This window comes from Phoca vitulina, unplaced genomic scaffold (genome assembly GCF_004348235.1).
Source record: "Phoca vitulina isolate PV1807 unplaced genomic scaffold, GSC_HSeal_1.0 scaffold22, whole genome shotgun sequence".
NCBI lineage: Eukaryota > Metazoa > Chordata > Mammalia > Carnivora > Phocidae > Phoca > Phoca vitulina.
In genome coordinates this window covers 46,071,643-46,096,842 of record NW_022589725.1, presented here as the reverse complement: position 1 = coordinate 46,096,842, position 25,200 = coordinate 46,071,643, and the positions used below count along the sequence as shown (strand labels likewise).

The window sequence follows — 25,200 nt, the reverse complement described above, 5'->3', positions numbered from 1 at the left end:
GGAGGGGAGTCTGGGCAGGGACAAGGTCTCTGGCCTGCAGTGTCTATGGGGCAAGAGAGACCACCAGACGGGCCCTGGGTGTGACGTGTCCGTGCCAGGGACAATGCAGTCTGCAGAACGGCTGCTGGGAGGCGGGTCAGCAACACCTCTATCAAGAGCCAGAGACCAAATATCCCAGGCTCTGCAGGCCCCCAAGCCTCTGTCACTACGCCTCCTCTCTGCTGCTCTCTGTAGCGGGAAAGCAGCCTCGGACAGTAGTGAACAACGGGGTGCGCCAGCGTCCTACTCCCACAGGCTGGGGTCTGCTCCCCCTGCTCGAACGCGTTTCCTCGTGCTCCTTCCACCTGAGTCTCACTTTCCTTCCAGCAGCGGCAATGAGGTGCACTGGGCACACCATCCCCATCTGAGGCAGGAAGGAGCAGGGAGGATGTGCGGAAATGCCCACAGTGGCCCCAAACAGGCACTCCCACCAGCAGTTCCTCTTACCTCCCACATGAAAGTAAACATTCCTGATCTATGCGGCAAAGATCTGTTTGTGCGATTAGCACCATCTTCCCTCAGCTTTCTCGGGTGATGGTTTTACGTGAATTGGGCAGGCAGTTGACCTAACCCTGGGTATTCCTATCAAAAGAGGAGAGGAACTGCAGGAAAAACCACCCCTAACAGGGAAACACAAAGTTCAGTCAAGGCTTCCTGCCAACAGGAACAGAAAATGATCCCCTGGAGGACCTTGGCCACCTTCCTTTACATTCCAGTGAAGAGGCTTTGAAAAGAAAAACAATTACAATGTCCCCACTGTTGGTTATTTTCATTCGCAAGGGTCTAGTTGTGGTGCAGTGACCATCACCCGTCAGCCCCTCTGAAATCTTAAAGTTACTTGCAGTATCTAGAACAGGGGGAAGAAGGTAGAAACCTAGGCCCCAGCATATTGGGGTGCTGGAGCCAGTTTTTACCAGCTCGAGGGCTGACAGTTAAATTTTGGGAGGTTTTGCAAGCCAGTGGACATCACATTAGTAGACTGAAACTGACCGGTGGGCTTTTCTTCCTGCTCCCAGAGGCCCAGTTTTTATACCACTGCCTGGGAGAGTCCTGGAAAAGGAAGCTGGGGAGGTAGAAGCAGGAATACTTACAGTACAATAAATGTAACTGTAAGTAACAGCAGACAGATAACAGAAAGATTTGGCCATGGAGTCCACAGAAAAAAAAACTAGAAGGGGAGCATAGGAGTTGTCCCAGGCCAAGAATTTCTTGGAGATGGGGCGCCTGGGTGGCTCAGTTGGTTAAGCAACTGCCTTCGGCTCAGGTCATGATCCTGGAGTCCTGGGATCGAGTCCCGCATCGGGCTCCCTGCTTGGCAGGGAGTCTGCTTCTCCCTCTGACCCTCCTCCCTCTCATGCTCTCTGTCTCTCATTCTCTATCAAATAAATAAATAAAATCTTTAAAAAAAAAAAAAGAATTTCTTGGAGATAAACATCAGTGAGAGAAGAGAGCCCCTCAGCACCCCAAAGCCAGTGGGGTTCACCTTAGAGGCAAATACATAAACACAGGGATCATGGAGCTCCTCCCGGCATGAAGTCAACGAAAGGCCCAGGGAGGGAAAGACGCTGAGAAGAACATGTCCAGATCACGAAATTGAAATCAGTCCCAGGCCATCCATCAAACTCTAAGTGCATTCTTTCATTCATATTTGGTCCAACCACAAAGAGCTGGTAATAGACCAGAGAGATCATGGAAAACACATTGTGCAGGAGGAAGCGGAGCTGTTACCCGCTCCCAGTGAGCTGCCGGCCGCGCTCTCCGGACTGTGACAGCAGTTACCAACTTTGGGGCCGCGAGACTTCCAAGCCTCAAACATCTGTTCCCCGTGCACCTAGGAAGGGCCCCAGCTGCCCTCCGATGACCCTTAACAGTCCACCTTCCCCACCTGTTCTCCCCACACTGTAATCACCTGTTTCATTAGAGAAGAAACCAAACAGGGCCCAAGGCTGACACACCACACCCCAAAAATAACTGTGTCTGCACCACAGCCGCCCCCACACGCTCATTCCTGCTTGCAGGGTGAGCGGGCTCTCAGACTCCGCGGGCCCCCCCGGTGGGGCCCGGTGCAGGCCCGGTGGCCAAGGTGAACAGAGGTCACCACTACAATCTACAACACTTCAGCCTATTTGGTGGGACGAGCCCTGGCCTATCACTATAAATAGCCTGGGCTTTTTTCCTTCCAAATCTAAGTGGCCTATCCGTCCAGGAGAAGCTGCAAACCTCTAAGCCAGGTGACCACCTCAGCCATCTTCAAAGGGGGCAGCCAAGGGGCTCTCACAACCAAGCAGAGGTTAGGAAGAAACTGCTTTTTCTAGCGTGGTCTGTGGTCTCCAGCCCCGTGGCACCAAAATTAAGAAGGACTTGGCCACGGAAAGAACCCTTCGTCTCATGTCAACAGCTTGAGGAGCCCTTGAGGGGAGCGTGAGAGCAGCCCCAGCTTTGCGGGCACCTGTAAGTCATCAGAACCACTTCCCGCAGTTTTATTTACAGCAGCACCTTGCAGGGATTTTAACAGAGGTTCTGTGTGCACAGAGGGCGAGCTGGTCTTCAGCGGGAGGCTGATGGAGGCCGTCCCTAGGCACACAGGGCACAGGTCCTCCGTTCTCTCTGGAGTCCACTGTACAGCCAGAGACATTTGTGGTGGAAAACAGGGGGTGTCCTTCTGCAGCCTCTATCCCTGCCAGCCGGCAGGGTCCTGAAGCAGCACAGTCCCTCCGTATCTTGAGGACACACTGGAGCAGTTCCGGCTGGGGGCTGGGACAGGGGCAGCACCTCAGGGACACTGTGTCCCATGCAGTGCCTGGGACCCCACTCTCATCCCACCCCAGGAAGCTCCAGGCTCGCACTGGACGGAAAGGAAACGGGCCGGCTCAGCTACGCCTCTTCTCCAGGTCACACAGCTGGCCGGAGGGTGGATGAGCCTGAAGCCGGCCCCAGCCCGGCCCTCCTCCCTGCTAGCTTCTGCTAACCCTCGGCCCAAGCGGCCAAGACTCACGCACACTGAATACCACCGACTCGTGACTGCTCAGAAGCCAGACTCTCCGTGCCTTTCAATCGCGTTGACCGCGTTGACCATGATTTTATGCAGAGAAAGTGAAGAACACAACAGGAAGCCTCAAAGAGACTCTCTTCTGAGGAAAGTCTGTCACTTTGTGCTCACAGCACCTGCCCTCTGGCCCTCCACATCCAAGTCTGACCCGGGACTCAGTTCTCCCCTCAGCCTCGCCCCATGGCTGAGGCTCCCTGTCACCACCTTGCACTGGACAGCGGCCACCATGGGCCCATCTGCAGTCCGGCCTGCCTCCTAGCGGCCCCTGCCACATCTCCTGCAGCCGTGCCTCAGTGACCCTCCCAGCCTGTAGGGCAGGTCCACACTCCTGGGCCAGCCCCCAGGTCCATGCAGACCTGCATTCCAGCGCCGGGCAGCCAACAGGGAGAGCACAACCTCTGAGTCAGAGACGGCTGAGTCTGAACCCAGCTCCACCACTTCTGAGTGTGTTTTCAGTGGAAAATAAGGGCTCAAAATACACTTAGCTCAGAGTTACTGTAAGAATTAAATGCAATGAAGCCAGCAAATCTGCCCACCATCCGGATGGAAAGAGTAGGAGAGGCTGAGGCCGGGACCGAGGCCATCCCCACATAGGGAGCTAAAGAACAGGGGTGCAATGGGCAACTTCTACCACTGTTGCTTCACTTACAGCAGAAGGAGTTGCAAGAGGCCCAGGAGCACAGCTTTGCTGAAACCATCCGTGTGACCTGGGGGAGGCACCCCTCCTCACCTTGAGTCCTGACCCGGTGTTGCAGTGGGGACTTCATGGGTTTTACACTAAGGTCACAGTCCCATTTCAGGCCCTCACCAGCTACAGGACTTTTGACAAATCACGTAACCCCTTGTGAATTCTGCCGTCGGTCTGTAAAATGGGGCTCCTGCCTCGTGATTTTATGGACAACACACAGACTCCGAGTCTATAGAATAAAACGAGTCACAGTGAAAAATGTAAAGGTCCACAACCATTAATATAATTCCCTCTGGTAACATTATAACAACCTGGGAAATCAATTTTAAGAGCTCTCATCCCAACTGGAGGGCCACACACAGTCAGCAGGAGGCTGCCTATATTTACCAAAGGGAGTCCAAGAGTCCTTCCCACGGTCAGAGATGCACATCTTTGAAGTAATATGCAACCTCTGTGTGATCTGAGGGAGAAATCAACCTTTATTCACCTCTTTTTGGTAGTCCTTAAATAAGTGATAGAACGTGAACTGAAAAGAAAGCAGAAAGTGCCTCCTTCAGCCATTATCAGTAAATCAGAAGCATCTCTTCTGCTCTCTCGGTTCATCGTAGGGCTAGTTTTAAATTTATAATCAGGTAAGCTTCAACAGCCCTTCACATTATTTAACTTAAAATTCAGACCTTAGTGTCCATGCTTAGTGATTCTCCGCACCCAGTCCAACATACTTGGTACAATACTTGGTACGATAAATGGAATCACTCAAAGGTCCCGAAACAAATAGCTTAGACGGGCACTTGCTCCTCCTGCAAGACCCTTATGCAGGATGGGAAGTATCAACCACCCCGGCCCGGGGGCACTACCTACAACTGGGAAAACAGCAGCACCGGAGAGGTGTACCTGATCTGAGTAAGAGTGTAGGTGCGCCTCCTGTCTATAACTCATGGGGTTAACTCCACACCCAGCACCAAGTTCACTGATTGAACAAGCTTGGTCCTGATCTGCTAAGGTGGGTAATCAGAGAGTGTAGACATTGGGAGGACAGCTAGCAGCCAGCAGTCTTTAAAGTGACAGCAAAGGTAGAGAGAGGACCCCTACTTTCAGCAATATGGCCCATTTGTGCAAGAGTAAAACAGGCCCACAGGGCAGTTCGGGAGCCCCCAGGGGTGTCCCTGAATCACAGGACAGCTCAGGACTGACATGCAGAATGACCCCAAGTCACCAAGCAAACCACACCCAATCCAATATACTTGTTACAATAAATACAGCAATTTTAGAAAGACACCCAACAAAATAGCCCAAATAAAGCCCTTACCTGAGAGAGTAAGCATGTACTCAATTGTATATTATTTATACACATCAACACATGAACTATTACACATATTGACAGCATTCACTTCTTCTTCTAAAGTACTACTGGAAGCCGTATCAAAGTTCAGTGTTATGACTCGGGATTGAATTACAGGCAGATACTCTGCTTGAAATAAATCATAACTAAATATGTTTCATCAAAGCAAAGATACAACTTCAAAATTCTACCATCATTAAGACTGTAATGTTATACCACAAGTACCATAAAATAGGCATAAAAACAAAATACACATCGTATAGAATACCACCTAACATTAGCACAGCAATTGGCAATTTATGAAACACAGCCCACACAGCCCGTCCAACAGTCACCCTGACCTCCAGTGTGCATGAAGCACCCAGGAAACATTCTCTGTCCTATTTTATGAATCCAACAGAGAAATGGCTGGAGTCATTCCAGGCTGAAGTCATTAAAGGTGACAACTGAAATGGAAAATGCAAATCCATCTTCAGGGAAGAGGGCAAGAACTCCAACAGCTCGATATGGGGAATAGCCTCCAAAAGCACCTGCTCTAAGACTCCTAAGCAAGAGCCCAAATCCACGTGGGCCCATGCTGGCCCTGTCCAAACACTGGGCAGCTCAACCACAAGCCAAAGCTATCCATCTGGAAGCCAGGAGAGCTAAGAAAGGAGGAGGTACACCCCTGGAGCCTTCTAATTTTAGCTGAGCCGTCCTGCCATGACCTAAGCCCCGTTCTAATTTTGAGAGCAAGCTCTAGTTTCCCACCAATGAAGAATTCAAGCCAGCTGAGGGGGTCTTCAGGAAGGCCCTTCGAGACCTTTGAGAAGAGTTGGTGCTCCCATCCCAGGAGCCCGCCTGGCACAGCCTCTGCTTTACTACCACCTCATCTGTACCAGCTGCCTGGAGTCATCCCCTAAGCTACCTGCAGCAGAACACAGTCCTCCCGAGGTTGGGAAAGGGTGAAGCACTCCCTCCCTTGGTCCCCCGCATTTCCCAACTTCAGACTCATCCAGTCACCCAGATAAGCACAGCACACTGAAAAGCGCCACATAGGACCCACACCACCCGCACCAGCAAGCTCTCTCGGGCCAGACCCATCAGTCACGCTCCATGCAGGGCAGACATTCTGAAACCAAACAGAGACAAGACTGACACTCTAGAAGCAGCTTTAAACCTGTGAGATCGAAGTGTGGGAACCATAGCATACTGCAGTATCTGCACTTTGATGTGTCAACGTGAAAGGCTTGGGTCTGCTGGTCCCCACCCTGAGTCTTGGGAGTCACAGTCTGGGCCCCTTTACCTGTACCACGGCCGTATCTTAAAGCTCCTTATAATTTGAATTTCCCTTCGCATATGGCCCCACCAATGATGTAGCGGTGCCAACTGCGAAGGCGCCAGAGTGCTGGGAGATGGGTGGGTGGCTCTGTAAGATGGGTCTGCAGGAAATCCCAGCTCAGTCAGCGCTAAAACACACAGCGAGAGTACATTCTCTGCAGGACCGAGTCACAACCCATTCCCAGTGCACCAGAAGCAGTCATGTGGGTGAACTTCCACTACCATGTGCTCTTCCTTCACAGTGGCTTCCATACACAGAGAGATAGCACCTGATGGCCCCATCTGCGGGGGGCAGGTGGGCCAAGTCATGGCACCCGGGGCCGGTCTAGTGTCCATCTACCCCTGACCTTATGATCCCCCTCGGGGAATCACAGCAAATTTTCTGTATCTTTAATACCCCCATTATTTCCTTCTCAACAGAGCCACCCTGTCCAACAAAAATACAAATTAAAAAAAATCCCTAGGAAGGTAGAGAGAAAACATACAATTCCACTTTCTCTCAGGAGGCCTTCTCAGTGACTCCTTAAATGCCCTCATCACCTCTGAGTATGAATTTAATTTCTCTTATCAGAAAGGAATGTGCTCGTGATCCTCACCCACAGGCAAGGTTGAGGGCTAGCATTATCGTGGACACACTTCGACCGAGGTTAGCTCTCTTCTAGTGAAATATTTGCCCCCAGTGCTATGGTCTGCTCTGCGGGGAACAGGCTCTCCAACAAAAGCTTCACGACGACTGTCTGTGGACCAGGTCCGTTTCTGCCCGTCGGAACCTGCTCCCCAGAGGGGCTCACGCTCGGCTGCATCGTCGTGTCAGTGGCTTCGGGCTTCAGTGCGACCCTTACCGGGAGAGATTTTGTGCCACAGATTAAAGCTTTAGACAGGGCGCCCTGGGACTCCACCGGAGGGAAGGGGGACATATGCTGAGACTTACTCTTGTTCTAAGGACAAGGTATCTCAACTACGGCTAACAAAACACTGAGAGGCGGCCACACAGGGGACAGTGACCAACACCCCCCACCAGCCTCGTGAGGACACTAGGGGACACCCCAGGTTCCCACCCATGCCCACTCCAGACGGGAACCCATTAATTGAATTTCCAATGAAAAGCGAACTCTTTATCAAATAATGCCATTCAAAGAGAATGATAATCCCCGCAGCCTTAAATATAAATCTGATAATACACAATGTAAATAATAAAATGCAAAAACCCAATTTCTATGTAGTGAACTTTCAAACACTCCACTGTTTCCATTATTCTAGCTCTCAATCTAAATGCTGCAATGCTACTGTAAGCACATCAGGCCCCCAGAACAAGGCTATTATACACTTGTTCCTCACTTGAAACATGAGCCCAGAATTATTTACTCAATGCACTGTGTGCGTCAGCTAACAAAAGCACTGCATAAAGGATTTGACAAATGCACAGGGAAAGTGCAGGCCACCCCCACACATATTCCCCCAAACCATAAAGATATAACGGGATGATGGAGAAGGGGAAACTGTCCACCTCCCCTTATGATACTGCCTGTCACCTCAGAAAATGGACAGGCTGACAGGTGACAGCTTTGTAATCACTTAATCCTCAGACACTGAGCACTCTTCCTATGAAGGAACGTAAATCCAGACACTGAATTCCACTCCCTCTGAAAAGGGGCCAGAAGAAAAACAAAATTAGACTCCATGTCCATCAAGACCACTGAAAAGAGACTGCTGATGAGGAGACATGTCAGAGAACTAATAACTTCCCTATGGGAAATTTAAATAATCAGCTGGGTCTGAAAAATGTGCGCATTCTGGGTTTCAGAGCAATTTCTCAGCGTGCTTTTTATAAGCCCTCCAGGCTGTTATTACGTTAGGTTCAGTCCCAAAATTCCTGCAGTGGTTTGCAGATTCTATCACTACAACAATTCAAGTATCAGAGGAAACTTCAGATTGTTGCCTATAAACCTTCTGAAAGTACACTGTATGGGTACAAATCAGTCAGAGTCATGAAAAAGCATGTCAGCATCAGAACCTCTATTATGGTACCTGGAGTGTTCTAAGGTGTTCGAGTCCAGCTCTCCGACACAGTGCCACCAGCCATGTGCGGCTACTGAGCCCCTGAAAGGGGGGCGAGTCAGAATGGAGCTGTGCTGTTAAGGGTGAAATAAACACCAGGTTTCAAACGAAGCTTGGGAAAAAGAATGCAAAATATCTCATTAACATGATTTGTAGTGGCTAATGCCTGCATGCCAATATTTTGGATATAGTGGGTTAAATAAGATACAGTATTAAAGCTAATTTCATCTGCTGCTTTTTACCTTTTGTAATGCAACTGCTAGAAAATTTCAAATTACACAGGTGGCTCACATTCTCTCTATGGACAGTGCTGCTTTGGAGTATGAGATTAAGAATTCATGCCATCAAAAGACTTTATTTGAACACATGTTAATCCATTAGCTTTCTGTAAATGTTTTTGAGACATGTAAGCGCAGATGTCCAGGGGAAAAAAATTCTGTATTCAGTCTGTCTCCATGGCCACAAATGTGGAGCCCCACAAACATCTGGGCCTGATTTTAACACTCAATCCAGAGAGAAGGAGACTCAGATGGCAGGGAGAGGCCACCTATGTATGAAAACTTAGAACAAAAAGACAGCACCGGCATTTCCCTGTGGGTCACTGTGTACACACTTCCCAGAATGTGCATTTCACCTTGTGAATCAAGAACAACTCAAACATAAGCAAGAACCCAAGGACCCCGCCTCCCCAAATACAAGGGAGACACAAGCATATCACACTGTGCAATGACACAAGATTACCTCTGAAAGCCTCTTCCTACACTGAGCCCCCAAAGCACAGCTGACCTTCACTAGCATTTCAGCCACAGAAGAGACAGAATCTTTCTGTTCCCATCCCTTCCCCCATCATCTCCTCATTCTACATCTGCTCTTTATGCTTAGATATGAAATTCTCCCACTGACTTGCATCTTTATACACACATTTTTTTTTTTTACAATATGGTAAAAGATAGCACAAAATATTTTAATTTCCCCTCGGTCCGGGCAGCTGGTGAGGAGAAAATAATGTGAACTTGGAGGCAATCAGAACTGAATTCTAATCCCAGCTCACACCTTGGTTTCCTGCTCTGTGAAATGACGCGCATGGCACCAGTCCCACAACAATGCACAGCCCAAAGCGAAAGCCAGTCTGCCTGGGTTCAGGTCCCAGCTCCCACCCACTAGCTGTGTGATAAGCTGCTCAACTTCTCTGGGCCTCACTTTTCCCATCTACAAAATGCGGGTAATCAGAGTACCTATTTCACTACGTAATTCATGAGTTGAATTCATTGTTTTTGTACAAAATTATTTTTCTAAAGAATTACCTGTTAAGTGAATTAATCAGCAGAATAATGCCAGGCTCATAAATAAAATGGTTCCAACCACCATCAGGTAAAGACCAATATCCCTAGCATGGTCTCACACCTCTGTCTCCCCCTTCCCCTCCAACCTTATCTCAAGCTGGTCTCATGACCCCCACTGGGCCCCCAAACGCTTCCTTTCAGTTCCCCATTTGCTCCAAGCACCTTACAACTCCAGGCCACAATGCCCGCTATTCCCTCTGCTGGAACACTCTTCCTCCCTTCTCCACCTGTCCTAGCCCAGCTGCTCATCCTTCCAGCAGAGATCTGGTAAGATTCTCCAGTCTTCTGCTCCCACAATCCTTCATACTTCTCTGCAGGTTGGGAATGGCCTTCCAGGAAAGGTTTCCTCTGCCCCACCAACTTTTCCAGGCCTTCTGTGGTTTAAACCAATACTGCTCAACGGTGGCGTCAGCTACATCCGGGGACTTTTGACAAGCCGATGCCAGGCTGCAACCAGACCAATCACATCAGGACCTCTGGGCCAGGCCCACACTTCAGTGTTTGGGCAAGTTCCCCAAGGATTTCCACATGTAACCCAAGTCGGCAACCGCTGGATCAATATAAGAACACAGGTGCAGTATTTTAAAGGATGGTTTCAATCTTCCAATAGGATTTTAAAAATCATCTATCGACTGCAAAGAGAACACATGATTTTCTTAAATCTAAATTAACCCAATTAGAGTATAAAAATACATATATTACAAAACATCTCCACTGTAGCTGAGATTTTTCAATTAGCATTTTATTCAGTCTCTGGATAGCCCATAACACCAACCAACTGGAAGCTCCGGGAAGTCAGAGACTTTCTCTTGCTCTCTGTGATGTCACCAGCATAGGGAAGCGTGCCGGCGTGCACAGGTGCCGCATGCACACCTGTGATGAGAGGTGCAGTCCTCCACGCACCAGATTGCAGGTGACAGGAACGCGGGCCAAGCAGTACACCCAGCACAGTGACAGGCAGTGGGTGGCTCGTTTGAACAAATGAACTCCCCCCGCCGTGGCTCTTCCTCTCTCTGTGCCTGGCACGCTGCTTGTCCTCTCACTATGGGAGAGCCCCCCGCCTGCGTTTGAAGCCATTCATCTGCGGTTTATGAAATACTGCGGTAACCTTTGAGATGCAAAGAGGTTTAGAAGTGCAAAAGACTGTCAATATGAATATTAATAGCAGCATTATTAATAACTGAAGTTGTCTGCCAGACACTTGACTCTTGATTAAAGGAAGTGAAGGAGCTCAAGCCAAGCCAGAAACAGCTCAGTGCAGAGCCAAAGGATCTGTGCTAGAGCACTGGTCCCTGTGGGGACAGAGGCTATTCTGAATGTCTGACTAGAGAAGTTTACATAAAGTCAGGTGGGTGCTGCCACTCCCATGGTCAGGCCACACCTTCCCTGTTCACCAGGGTGCGAGCTCCACCAGCAGAGCTCGCGAAGCTCGCTGCTCTCCCCAGAGCCCAGAACAGTGTCTGGCCTGCATATGGGGCCCCAGCAAAGTGGATCAAGGAAAAAACAAATGAGTAAATGAGAGAAGGAGCAAGGGAGGAAGGAGGAATGTGCGGCTGAACACTAGAAAGTGCAGACAGGGGAACTCAGACCCAAAGCTCACATGGGCTCTGCCCACTCCACAAAGAACAAAAAACAGAACTTCTTTTGGTAAAATCACCAATCCAGAACTGTTCCACAAGCTGTTAATTCACCTAAAATACTTTTTTTAAAAGCACTGTGGTCGCTGTCACTACAAATATTTGAGACACCAGCTGTCCTGACAAACAAGCAGCCTATCCATACCCAAGTCTTAGTAACTTCATGATTCAAATATATTCATATTATGTTCTGCTTCTTAAGTCATGAATGTACTTTTCAGCATTAGAAATTATCCCTTCCATATCTTTAAATATTGTGGTTTCTACCTGACTAATGTTATCTTTAATTATACATCATCAAGTATTTTACTGTGATCTAATGGGGTCTATTACTCATCAGAATGGCCCCAGTCAGCAATCATACTCCCCAGAGCCAACCACTCAACCCTTCTTCCATTTCTCAAATGTACCAGCCTGCACATGCACAAATTTATACACAGACTGAGTCACAGCATCTTACCAATTTGTCCAAAAGACAAAACTACCCTTGAAGGAACTCACAGTACACTGGCTTCCTAGTGAGGTCTGGCCCAGCGACACTTTGAGCACTGAGGGCCCTTTGACCTTGCCCTGGGTACAGCCACACCTCCCAGTCCACCCCAGGCACACTCTGCACAGGCCATGAACAGAAGAGAAACGGGTACTCGGGAAGGTAAGCAATGTGCCCAAGTCCTGCAGCAAGCAGGTGGCAGACCCAGGATCCCACCCTCAGTGACAACACAAGGCAGGAGGCCAGGAGAAGAACACGACAAGACCTGGATGGGCCACATAGCATGTTGGGGCGCTTTCCGCACCCTGACTCCCACAGTCACCAACCACAACCCGCCCAGATGACCTCTTTCAAAATATATTTGAAGAGCCAAGCGATCTTAAGCAAACCTAAAGATCAGCAGACGCCAGCTAGTCCCCAAACTCTCATTCAAAGGGATGAACTGCCAGTCAAATTAATAATCTTAAACGCACAATTTATACAAAGTATAAAGGTATACATATATTTTCTATATATTAATATGTATGTATATAAATAAACATATCTATGTCTTTTGACATGTTTTAGTTATTGAGTGAAAAATGAACAGGTCAGGCTCAAGTTCTAGACATTTTACCTAAACAGCTGGTGCTTAACTTCTGCATACTTATGAGACAGACTCAAACTACTAAACCAAGTGCCTTAAGACCCAGAAGCAGAAAACATAACGAGAAAGGTCACTGGATGGACAATTAACAAATAAATCATTTTGAAAGAACTGGAATCAATGACGAGCTAGAAGACCTTGATGTGTCCCTCTTGAATAATTGACGAGGAATCTTTTCTTGGACCATTTATGACTATGTTTAGAACCCCATTTAGTGCTGTAAGATAGTTCACCCACGTGTCGGCTTCTTATCAGACCTGTTGACCAAGCAGCAGATGGAAAACAATAAATACACACACAGATCTGGTGTCCGTGCGCCGTGCCAACAGCACGCTGCAGCAACAACTCCACAACCGCCTTCATTCGGTCCTGCTGACAGCAAGGCTGGCAGCCTTTCCAAGTGAGTGTAGATGTGAACCTGGCCTCAGGGCTGCTCCACGTTGCGCGGATAGACTCTCACAGAGTGCGGCACTGTCTCCCTGTGCGCATTTCCTTCTGACGACCTCCCAGTAGCCATGGCAGCTGTGATTTCAAGAAACAGGCATCCTGGTCATTTTTCCCCGGCACCTCTAGGAAGGTGCCAGCCAACACCTGTCTCCTTTGGAGAAAGAGAAAGCCCGTCTGTGACTCACTCCAGGCTCATAGGGCCTGCGGGGCAGGGGAGAAGGAGCAGAGACAGGGAGGGGAGGAGCTTGTTTGAACCGTAGTGAGGGAGGGAAGAGCTTTGGCTAAGGAGAAAGACCCAGAGGCCCCTGGGTTGGAGGGGAGGCCCCAGGAAAGGCACCAAGAGGAGAGGAGACAAAGTACTAACACCAGCAGGACTGACTAATAGGACTTTGAGAATGGAGTGCAAGGTGGGGGGAGGCCAGGGCAGAGGGCTGGCTCTCCAGAGCGGGGAGCATGGCAGAGGGGCCAGGGAGGTCTGATGGGGAGGGTGGTGGTGTCGAGGACTGTAGACACAGAAGGCTGCTCTATGTGGTGGGGCTGGCTGGGAGGTTGCGTGAAGCCTCTCCAGTGCCCATGATCCTCAATAAGGCCTTGGGTCAGTACCTTTGGGGAGATCCTCCATAAAGCACCCAGCAGGACCACAGAAAGTGAACTAATTCTGTGGCAGCGAAGGCAGAGGAGGCTTGAGAGGAGGCACAGCCCCCAAACCTTCTGAGAGACAGGGAGGGGAATGCTGGGTCTCCCACTCACTTGGAAAGGCTACCAGCCAACGTCATGTGACCCTCAAAAGGCCACAGCTGGGCTCCTAAGGAGCCGCCCATGCCTTGGCCAGGGCTCCAGCAGGGGTCACAGGCTATGCACACAGCCGGGCCCACCTCCTGCCCCACAGCCACCGACTCCTCGGGGCGAGCATGGCCTCTGGGTCCCCCTTCCCGAGGGCTGGTGGCTGTGGGAGCGTCTGGGTGGTGGTGGTGGGCAGGGGAGAAGTGGCAGCTAAGAACATCACTTTACCTTGAGCACCCTAAAATGTAGGACACCAGCGGGTGATCCAGAACTAGATGAAAGGGATATCTGAGATTTTGGAAAGGCAGAGTTGCAAAAAAGATATGCATATGTAGACTCTGCAGGGTCCCCCAACCTGTGCCCCCACGTCCTTCCTTAGGCTCTCAGCCCAATTTTGTTGGAGGTTCATCCATTCTACTACTTATTATTATGAAAACTCAAGGCTCAAGAATAATAACAGTAACAACATTTATTAAATGCCTATTATACATCTAGTACTTGTCTCAGAACGTTTTAGGTAAGAACTCATTCAGCTTACAGTCCTTTGAGATGCTGGATGCTCTTCTTGGTCCCCACCTTCCAGATGAGGACAATGCAGCCCAGCCGTCACATCATGTGCCTAATGGCTGGCCCACAGCACGCTGCCAGGATACGTGGAGAGGGCCACCTAAGTCCAGACACTCAGGCCCCAAGGCTCCAAGCCTGCCCATGGCCGTATGCAGCTCTCCATAGCTCATCTGTTCTTTCCTGTTTTGTTCCTTCAGAAGCATTGCCATCTACCACCACACTCCTGAGCAGCACAGAAGAACCAACTAACCAATACCAGTACTACTACGGAAGTTCTGCTCCTACACAGGGGGTTCAGACTCAGTGCAAGGCATGGTCCTGACCCTGGTGAACTTACAGTGAACCCTGATGAACATTTGCATGGGTGAAACTTAAGACCTAAAGAATGACCAGAGAATAAATTCTAGAGAAGAGCTTAGACATGCAATGAGAACATAGACAAACGTGGCCTGGAGAAGTGCCAAGAGTCCCTCAGCGATGTGTGGTCAGCACTGGGGAGATGAAGAGGAGTAGTTACAGGACAGCCCCTGAGACAGCACGGTAGGGTGGAGGACATCTAAGGAAGCACACACAGATGATATGATGACAGGCTTCTCTACAGTGTCCCAAGGACAAGGACGGAGGAAGGGGGTACCCATCCTTTAGGGATGGCCCACCTTCAATCAATGGCAAAGAAGGTGCTGGGTCTTGTGTAAGCACAGAGCAAATGCCAGGGGGGACCTCACTGTGCAGGATGAGAGAGCAGCCGTGGGCCATGCAGAAACAAGACCACAGGACCTAGAACCTGGCCCAAAGGAAGAGTCAACGGAGCTGTGACAACCAAACAGCATTGTGGGACAATTGTTTGGGCCATGGGCACAGGCAGCCTGGGGAGGGCAGCAGTGGCCCAGCAGGGAGTGTGGTCATCAGGGGCCTGGCCCAGTGTGACAGGAGCTGGGTTTGGTGCTGTCTGAGAAGCAGAAAGGAAGATGTTAACTGTCCCTTCTGAGAAAGTAACGATAAAACTTGGTGCCACAAACACAGCTGATGAAGGAAAATCAAAAAGGATCTCAACCCCTGTAAGATGTCAGTACTAGGTCAGGCCCTCCCAGCTCTGCATTCTGTCATCAGCTTACCCAGACAGCCCTGCTGTGACCGTGGAGCCTGACCTGGGATTCCCAGACTGGGAACCAGAGTGCAGAGCCCTCTGCCTTGAGATGAGCCATGGAGCCTGACCACCCTCAGAACATTTGAGCTCTGTGGACCAGGGTGGAGGAGAGCCTGTTTTGATCATTTCCTTTACCCCTTGTGTATCTCTCGGTCCTGAACCCTGTGCCACTTTTCTGCTGTGATCACACTTTGTCAAGTTCAGGTACCAGTCTGGTGCCCGACTGGTTCAAATGGGCATGAATATGACTCCATGCCAGGTGGGTGCCACAAGCTGCAGATGGGCATAAGGACGGCCCAGCTCAGACCCCAGCTCAGCGAGCATGAGGACCCCAAAGACACATGTCACTCTTAACCCTCCCTGCCCCATTGATATTTCAGCCCGAAACAAACCCCAAAGGCTAAGTTGCTCACACTTGTTATTTGAGTTGAAAAAAAAAATTGTAAACAATTTTTCCAAAAGTTGGCTTCCAAGCATCAAATGCTGCCCCTGTCTCTCATATTCACCTCACCCAACCCTCTCCCATCTTACAAACCCACTGCCCAGGCCCCAGCAGCTCACATACAGAGAAAACTAGGGGTGGAAAAGATAAATGTCAAGATGCTCTAGAAAAACAAAGTCTGCTTATTCTGTGACTGCAGGCAGTTTTTATCCAAACTATAGTCATCCATGCCGCATCTTCACCGTATTTACTTAATGAGGTTCTTTAATTGACTCACTTTTTATTTAAATTTGCTTCCAAATAAGACTTCGTGTTAACTGCCATAATTTTTTTTTAATGGACCACTTGACCTAAAAGAAAGGATCATTAAAAGAAACACAAACATCGACATAAAGCATCACTAGGTACCACCTGGGACACCTTGCATCCATCACAGTGGGCCCCCACATTTGGGTTCCCATGTCCCCACCAGGAACACAGGCACCCCTGTGGCACTCTTCCCTGCTCTGCCTGCCAGGTCACCCTCCACCAGCCAGGATGCTACCTCTGAGTCCTCGACTCTCCACTGTAACACCCCCTCGCCACATCTGTCAACATGACAATTGTCACCTTGAAAACCGACAGGCTTGAAAATTCCTCAACCTGACAGAATGTTTCCCACTTCCATTTAGAAAGTGAAAGTGTTCCCAAATGACAGCCACCTTTCCCCACAGTTGCTGACAAGCCACAGCACGTCCATCACTCAGCAACAATCCACGATTACTTCGCGGGTAAGGCCAAACACCAACTATCAGAAAAGAAACCTCAGCTGGACCACGCTCCAGAATGAAGAATGAAGGCCACGCTCCATGTGGTGCATCCAGGGCAAAGTCAGCTCTTCACCCACAGAAGGAAGTGGGGCTTCTGAAAATGGGACAAGCCCACAACAAAAGTCACATCTAAAACCCTCCTTCAGTGCACACCGCTGTCAGGAGACAGGAGACCACCCACCCCTCCTCAGAGAGGCCCCCTGTGCAGCAGCCTCTCCTGCTGTTGGAAGCCAGTCCACCCCACTCTGCTCAGTGGCACCCAGCCCCCCACAGCTGTGCCCGATGTGCTGGGGAACCCATGGGGGCAGCTGGGTTGGCCAGGGCTGTGGGAAGTCATGGGAAACCCATCTGATTCCAAGTTTGAGGAGAAAACCCCATGGTTTTATATGAAAATCAGAGGACGCATATTCTAGAATAACATTCATGTGAATTTTTAAGAAGATAATATAAGACCTCAAATAAATACCCACTGCTAGAAAGAATGCAGCAGGAGGGGTATGGGTGGGAAGGGGGCAGCTAGCAACGAAATGGGGGTACACAGGTTACCCAGTCTGAAGGTACCAGAATCCACCCAGAGGGGACTTGGAACACGGTGATGATTCGGCACAATGGGCTAGAAATCACCACCTAGCAGGCAGCAGCTTTCCCACAAGGGGAGCAGTGGGGTAGGGATCAGGGAGGCCAGGTGGGAGACCAGAGCAAGAGACCAGAGGTGCCCTTAGGAAACACATCTGAGAAACCCCAGGAACTCGAGAAAGACCCAGCAGGGCCCAGGAGGCAGAGGTGACAAGGCAAAGAAAGTTCCCCATGTGGCTTTTCCAGGTAAGAGCCGGGGAGGTCTGTGTGTGCTACCTGGGGAGTCTCCAGGAAGAAAGCTGCCAGCCCATGACACGAGGCCCCTCTCAGGGTGGCATGACCTTGATGGGTATGCCCCACAGGGCACAGCCAGGAACATTCCCCGCTGTGGACCCCAGACATGTCTGTTCATCCAAAAGCAAAACCGCTGTCAACAAGAACGCCATGAGATGGTGGGACAACCAGAAAGATGTCCTCATTCACCGGGGACTAACCTGCACAGACAGGATACCCTCGTCCTCAGAGTGAGCACACCCGAGAGCCCAGTGAGCATCACAGAGTAGCCTGGCAGGCATAGAAGGAGGTGAGCTCCCAGCCTTGCTGAGCTGCATTAACTGGTCTGGGAGTGTTCCTCTCGGCCCCCACAGCCACTCTGAACCCTCTTCTCTCTCCAGGTCTGACCTCCCATGGATGCCTTCAGGACCCCTTTTCCCCTGAGCCTAGCAAAGGAGCATTTTGCCGTCTCTGCAGAGGTGCTGACTTAGAAGCCTAACCCTCCTCCCAGGATTCACAGACATCCTCAAGTGTTGCCCACCACTCCCAGGACAGGCACCCTGAAGCCGCAGCTGAGTTCTGTCTGTACCTGTAAAGAACGGGTCAGGCTGGACTGGTGACCTCTGCAGCCTGGGCATCAGCTCCACGCCCGGCCCAGAGCACTTGGGAAGGAAGGCAGGTGCCAAAAGGCTGCAAGGCACTCACGTCCCTCCTTTGAGCTATTCTCAGTGTTGGGGAGAACCTGCTAATCACTAAGAAAGCTAGAGGAAGGGGAACAGAGACAACATGACTAACTGTTGCCTCCAGGAAAGCCAGATGATCCAAACTTTAAAGGGCCAACAAAGCAGTAATTGTCAGGAAAACACGCAGCCCACGGAAGGGAACAGTGAAGAAAGAACACTGAAAACAGCTTGAGGAAATAAAAATGGAATCAGAAAATGTGCAGAAGAGACAAAAGATAGGGCTTGCAGAGGTTTGGGCTTCAGTGGGTTAGACTGGTGACAGCCATCTTTTTACCCAGGTGAAGTCATCTGGGACCTGGTATAGACCAATCCCTTCAATACAGACATGCCCACACCCACCCAAAGCCACCCAGCGCCCTGTCCTCTGGTGGGGAGAGCATTTGAAGTCCTCTCAGCCCCCAGGACTACCCCCAGAGGGCCTGGCTGTCAGGGGTATTTTAGGGGTTCTTCAGCTCATAACAACCCCAGACAGCCCAGAGTTATATGAGAAAGGGTGTGTAAGCCATGAGGTTGTTACAGTAAGTAAAGCATTGAGTGGAAAACTGGTACACCAGGGGCCGGACTCTAGGCGCTGGGGGTTAAAGCTGATGCACTGATTAGTGTGGAGACACATAGGAAATGCTACAAGTAATATCAGCCACACTTCACAGGCTGGCTATTAACCCCATGCAGAGTACATATGCCTTTTGCTGAAAGGAACAAGAAAGAAAATTCTATGTCCTGTAACATCTCAATTAAAAAAGAAATTTTGTAATTTGCAAGAAATTGCTGAAGCTTGGGGGAAATGGAAGAACATGAGTATGTAAAAGGACCCTGAACAGACTCATGGTTCACAAGGAACAAATGAAATAGGGGGTCAGTGGCCGATCCTGGGACAGAGCATCATACACATCGGCTCGGGGCCCTTAGAGAGGATGCCATGGCTGCACTGGAAGGACAGCAGGAGGGAGCCCTGCCCCGACTTTAAGTGAAAAGCCTTCCACTGGCCTCTACTCTTCACCTCTGCCTTGTCATCTGAGTTTCAACATTTTATGGGTCACTATCTCTGGTCAATTCCCCATTTCTTTGGAGCAGCCGTATTTGAGACAGCTTCCACCAGCCTGTGAATGCACCTCACATACGTCCCACACTGGCAGTGCAGCCCCTGCTGGCCGGACCCTCACCCACGCAGCTCTGGGGGACACGCTGTCTCTGGTGAAGGGCTGACTGCAAAGCCGAACAATCCGTTGTCAAACAGGCTGCTGATATTTGCAGTTGCGTTCTCCCTGGTGAGGCTCAACCACAGGGGTAACAAGTCCTCCTCAGAATCCAAGATCTGTCACCTCATTTGAGATGTTGGGGGCAACACCTTAACTCTGGGGAAACTGCTATCACAGACCATGTGACAAAGCTCAGTTTGTCAGATGGTGACTCCAGATAAATGTCCAAATCCCTAAGAACCATACAATCCGAATGCAGCCCTAGAAGGCACAAAAGCACGTCTACTCAGCCAAAAAAGAGCTGTCTTTTCTTTAGGAGCACCTACCTTTCCTTCTGCACATCTTTAGACCACGAACTGGATCCAGACAATCATTGCTAGTGCCACCATTAACTCATAGGCACCATGAAGCTGGTAGATAAAGGTGAGTCTCACAGGTTATCTGTTTTAAGGTGACGGACCTTCGCAAAGGCTGCATGCCCGCACCATCCTGACGCTCTGCACGCTTCATCTTGCACAAGTGCAGCTGGCTATAATTACCTTTCGCCATGCTTGGGAAGGGGAAGTAGGTGCAATTTTTAAGTTATGCAGAATTCGAAGTATGATTATAAGGAGTTAAGGAATCTAACAGTTTATCTATAAACAGTAAATACTTCTTAACACAGAAATGTCTAAACCATTAGGGATGAATAGGTGGCAGTGCTGCAATGTTGTGTGTAGAACAAATGAAGCCTTGGGAGTTTAACTTTCAAAGAAGGCACGGTAGTTTTTGTTGCCAGGACTCCAGCGCTGTTTTGAACATGAGCCAGGGGTTCCATTTGCTGGCAAGGTGGCAAGCAAATTTTGTGCCACTTTCTAAAGACCAATATAATTTGTACCCCAAATGTTATTGTAGTGCCTGTACATAGTAGGTGCTCAAATAAGTGTGCAGGGAAGCAGAAGAGAATGCACACTATCCTATCTCTTAAACTACTGTGTGACAGCTTCGCTGTGAACCCCCGGTGCTCCCGGAAGCCTCCTTCCGTCTGAGCATTGTTGAGAACGTGCTCTGGGCTCTAGAACATTTATATCCACTCCCAGTGCTGGTGTTCTTCAAGTCTCTCACCACTTCTATTGACCTGAATTCCTGCAGCAAATCCTAATTCATTTAAACTCATATAAATTCACATGAGCATTATGCACACATTCCATTAAGCAGAAATGCAAATATCATAATATCTTCATGTTTGCAGATAACCATCATATCCGTTAACAACGTAAACACGTGTGCCAGATGAGAGAAACAACCCACCAAAGCAACTCCTCTCGGACGTTCTTTCAGGTCTCCCACAGGACAACCACATCTCTAAATATCCATAAGCCATCAAGGGCCCAAAAAGGCAGCCATCTGTGAGTAGAATTCAAATGGTGCTACTACTTTATACGCTTTTTTATTCTAACTTCCACTCAATGGGAAAAGGAGCCCCACGGTATAGTGTGCTAGCACAATGTTTAAACCATTCACTGCTGCCAACACCTTCAGCTTGACACCTTATTCGTTTAAGGTTAATTAGAATTCCAATAGGATACCCACTGAGCATGCATTTCTAATTCATCAAATATGAAGATCTTCCAAGCAAGGCAAGTCTGATAAAAACTGACCTTGGCCTTTGCAAGTGGGGCTATAAAGAGCATTTCCCCCTAACTAAATCCTTGCTGATGTTTTATTTCAAACATGTACCTCGAAAAAGAGCGTGTTAACTGGGAAAAATAGAGATTAAATACAGATTGAACTGAAATACACACTTGAAACAACTGCATAATTGAGACCCGCTTTCGTCATGCTCCAGCAAGCAAACGGGCTCTCAAAAGCCGGAACGAAGGAATAATTGGATAGAATTCTGCTCAGCTCAACCGCACTGAGTAGCCTAATTCCAGGCAGTGGTAGATCAGCTCTTGTGTCCTACAAATGAAGGAGGTGGGCTTCGTTTTCAGGAGAGCCTGCCAACCAGCTATACCCACAACTGGGTGGGGTTATTCTCCCCTCCTGCCTTTCTTAAAACAGATTATAACTTGGATTTTTTTTTTTTTCACTTTAATGAAGCTTGTAAGAATAGGGAATACTACCTGTGATAACAAAGATAAAACTCAGAAGCAATTTAAAAGGTGAAACAGACAGATTCAAGCACTTGACTTAGATGTCCATCAGTGCTCAACAGTCTAGTCATGGTGCCACAGGCCAACTTGGAATCTAAAGGCAAAGCATTGTATCACATGTACTCTCACACACACACACACAAACACACACTTAGGATACCATATAAATGAATCTACTAGCAGGAAGGTGGGCCCTGTGGAGTGTGCCATACTAGTGATACAAAATTTTGAGATTTTTGTATTAGTAATAGGCACTGAAATGACTGCCAGTTATGTGTGCTAGGCACTGTAGGTACATGGTCTCATTTATCTGATAAAGCAGATAGGATCCCTCTCCCTAAGAAGAAGGCTCAGAAAAGCTAAACCTCTGCCCAGAGGCACATGGTGAGGAAGTAAGGAAGTCAGGATAAATCCACCTGTGCTCTACTCCTGCCCTCCTTCTTCACAGGACTCCACGAAGCCCAGGGATCTGCCCTGCCTGCAGCCACATGCCCAGGGCAGGCAGTGGGCCTAAGTCCCCGGAGGGGAGGCTGATCCTGTGTGCCAAGTCCCTGGCTGGGCTGTGGCTGGTCCAGGCACCAGCCTGGCATGCAATTCTGGCCCCTGAGGTGACAAGAGAAGTGTGTGAGGGTGGTCTAGAGCAAACAGAAGGGGACGAAACCCTCCTTTCTGTTATTAAGTCTTGTCACGACGATATGATGCCATCACCACCCATTCAGATTCCAAATGTACCACTCGTATCGTTTACGTAGAGCTGCCTGTGACATGCCGCCGAAGCCACAACTGATATGATGTTCTTTCCTCAGGACCACACACCACTCTGCACAGTTGCTGCTAACTACCCATAAGGCTCACAGCCTGGGTTTACAAGATGGCGGCCTCAAACTGGAAGAGCATCTGCAGCCAGGGGGCAGATGGATCTAGCAAGTGAGTGCTACTTAAGTTCAGGACCTTGGTCTCTCATTAACTGGGTTTGTTATAGAGCGAGAGGCCTCCCCTAACCACGAAGCTGGTAGCCTGTCAGCCCAAAGTTCACCTTTCAAGAACACCCCTATTCCTTGTGTGTCTCTGAGCAAGGAAATCTTGGCGCCTCCACTGCCCCATTCACCGAGCCGTAGTAAGGAACAGGTGAGATGAATTCCCATCAGCTGACTCAAGCCCTGGCACACACGGGCACTCAGTGAACACCTGGCCCACAGCGCTCTCAGTGAATGGTAACTTTAGATTATTCACCGACCAGCCACAACCTGAAACACAACACTGCTGTAAGTCTCAGAGGTGCTGTTTCCACACCCAGGGGCCTTCTGAAAACAGACCCAAAAGGACTTCACTGTGACTCATCTGTCATGTCTCCAAAGGCTGGTGTCTGCCCTTGTCATCACAGAGACCACAAGTCAACCACTTGTCCGCTGTCCTTCTGAGCTGTCTGGCTTTTCTGTGAGGGCCTCCAGGCACTGGGCCATTTCCTCTGGAGTCCTTATTCCATCCAAGACCAAACAACAACAAAACCCTAATGATACAGCCCAGCAGAACAGAATAGAAAGGGCAGGGGAACGAGCCTGAGAACATACCCAGAACCCAACGCTTCCTGGCTCTCTGACTTGACCATTTTGCCCATATATCAGTCCCTCTTGGTTAATTATGCCACCCACCTCACAGGATTATGGTGAGCTTTCTATAAGCAACATATGCCAAAGCGCCCAGCACATGGTAGGCACTCAGTAATTGTTCACACAGAAAAATCTCAAACATAAGCTGCCCAAATTTTGACGACTAAAGAACACACACTGATATGCATCCAGATACCACAGACTCTCTCTGAACTGGTGTCCCGAGAGGTGACCAGCTGGACCGGTCAACTCCCCATCTCCTCCATACGATGGCCTAAAGCACTCAACCCCTCGGAAGGCTCAGCCTGGCCCACTGCTGTCCAAGCCCTCACACCTGCCCAGGGACGCCTGTGCTTACTTGGAATTCACTGGCTTGATTCCCAACCATGTTTATGCAAATATACTGATAAATGGCAAACATAAACTTTAATGAAGTGTTATGTAAACAAAAGACATTTAGTGCAAAAGAAGTCACTCCTTGGAAAAACACGGTGACCACTCAGGAAATACTCACCAAAGACAGACCTCTTTAAAATCATCAAACTGGGCAAAAACAAAACCGTACGACATTAAGTGGGAACTGTTTAAAATCTAGAAGGTGCTCCATTCAGAATTCTTTGAAAGTCTCTTTGTCCTCCATTTGAAAGAAACAAATAGGAAATCATAAACTCTGGCTGTGGTTTAAGTCAACTTGGAACTCAAAGACAAGTCCTTAGCCCTGCATCCAAAACATGGTGAACACAAATATGTATGTGTTTATAAAATAAAACATTTAATAGATATCAGTTGTATGAGTCTCTAATTTATTTGACTTTTCCCATTACAGGGTCCCAGTCACACCAGCTGAGAGATACAGAAGAGATTTCTAGTTGAAACATATCCCAAAGTACTTCAAGGTACATGACCCAAACAAAGCAGGCTCTAATGCTTACATGTTATATCATCAACAGCATTACCCAAATTTTCTACAGTTCTTTAATTTGTAAAAATGCCTGTCCTCTTCACCTTCATAGAGTCATGGATGGACACCAATCCAGTGTCCTCAGGAATCTCCTGCGAGCAGCCTGGGTTCCAAGTCCACAGTAAATTCTGTGCATGCCCAAATATAAGGCAAGAGATTTTCCCCCACAAAAAAAAAAAAAAAAAAAAATCACTCAAAAAATTATAATTGTCTTACATTAGGGTTCTTATGAAAGCATATTAAAAAGTACTCTTGAAATTACTCAATTTGGAACTACAAAACCCTTTTAAGAAAACATGTTGCCCCAAAACACCTCAACCAATGCTAGTTGGGGGAGTTATAGGGGTCACTTCACACAACTGTAAAAACAAAACAAAAACAAGTTAGGCTGAGAAACTTAGCACACATTTAGCAACTGCAACGGTTGGACACTTCTGTTAAAACAGGACTTTTTAAAAGATCACTTTCAGAAGCAACACATAACAGTAAGTATTTCCCAACAGGCAAACAAAAAAACCAAAACCAACAGTCCTAACCTTAGGCAGTGGGTATCTGTAACTTGGTATAAAATTTCCAAGGGCAGCATAATTAACTGATTCAAAAAGTGCCTCATCTCAAATGGCTCAAGTGAAAGCAGAGCTGAGAGGTTCTGCTAACCAGGCTAGAGGATTCTAGGTGGCTCTGCTGAGAACCAAAACCCTGACGAAAAAGATGCCAGTGAAGAGTGTAGAAAAATTATTTCATGAACTCCAAGTGAAACCAAAACAAGAATTAATCCATTTTATACATGATGCATTCCCAATGTCTAACTGTAAGTAAATGCACAATCTAAGCAGATATTTGTTTATCTACATACCTACAACATTTACATATCCCCATCGGTCCAAAAGAAGGTT

At 48.7% G+C, this 25,200-nt stretch overlaps 1 protein-coding gene and 1 long non-coding RNA gene across 5 annotated transcripts in view; one reads left to right on the top strand and one right to left on the bottom strand.

Moving 5' to 3' along the window:
• SH3RF3 (SH3 domain containing ring finger 3) overlaps positions 1-25,200 on the bottom strand; it is a 378,293-nt gene that overhangs the window by 348,533 nt on the left and 4,560 nt on the right. The gene's annotated exons all lie outside the window — the stretch shown is intronic.
• Positions 1,420-24,493, top strand: LOC116641526. The gene is made up of 2 exons (XR_004301197.1): positions 1,420-3,406; positions 3,466-24,493. It is a non-coding gene; the product is annotated as an uncharacterized LOC116641526 (long non-coding RNA).